At 53.3% G+C, this 813-nt stretch overlaps 1 protein-coding gene across 1 annotated transcript in view; it reads left to right on the forward strand.

Annotated features, from left to right (window-relative positions):
* CCDC13 (coiled-coil domain containing 13) overlaps window positions 1–813 on the forward strand; it is a 33,811-nt gene that overhangs the window by 15,611 nt on the left and 17,387 nt on the right. The gene's annotated exons all lie outside the window — the stretch shown is intronic.

Raw genomic sequence — 813 nt, forward strand, 5'->3', positions numbered from 1 at the left:
TTGCGATGTGCAGGCTTCTCACTGGGTGGCTTTTCTTGTTGCAGAGCACTAGGGCGCACGGGCTTCAGGAGCTGCACCTCTTGGGCTCTAAAGCACAGGCTCAGTACCTGTGGCACATGGGCGCAGTTGCTCCGCCACATGTGGGATCTTCCCAGATAAAGGATCGAACCCGTGTCTCCTGCATTGGCAGGCAAATTCTTTACCAGTGAGCCTCCAGGGAAACCCTGGGTCCTTATTTCTATTTAGTGAGCTTACTGCCAGGAAAGGGAGCCCAAGGCCCAGTCTGACGATTCTAGGAGAGGGAGGCTCTGAGTTAGAATGGTTGTGGCCCCCCCTGCCAAGCTAGGGCAGGCTTCTATAAATAAACCCGTTCCCTCTTCATCCTGAGTAAGAGCGGATTTGCTGTGATCCCAGTCTCTCAGTTTTAAATAATAATATTTCATGTAAACTATTTGGATGAAATTTTTCTCAAAATGGGGGCTAATGTGCTCCCCATTTCTGACTTCAATAGAAGTTCCTGAGGCTCACAGAACTTTGGCATTAAAGGGACTCCAGGGTCAGCCCATTCAAACCTGTGAGTGTCTGGGGAGGTGGGGAACAGCCTCCTCCAGATGCTCCCAGTCTGTGGTCAACCACAGGTGTCCACACGTGTGTGGGCCACACTTGAGCACAGGGCTCAGGCCCCAGAGTTGGGCTGCCAGGATCCACATCCCTGCTCCCCTATACCAGGTCCCTCAAGCCAAGGGGTCACCTTCCACCAGCCTCTGCTCTGCATCCACAATGGTCTGACGACAGGACCTACCTCACAGCGGG

This window comes from Budorcas taxicolor, chromosome 1 (genome assembly GCF_023091745.1).
Source record: "Budorcas taxicolor isolate Tak-1 chromosome 1, Takin1.1, whole genome shotgun sequence".
NCBI classification, from domain to species: domain Eukaryota; kingdom Metazoa; phylum Chordata; class Mammalia; order Artiodactyla; family Bovidae; genus Budorcas; species Budorcas taxicolor.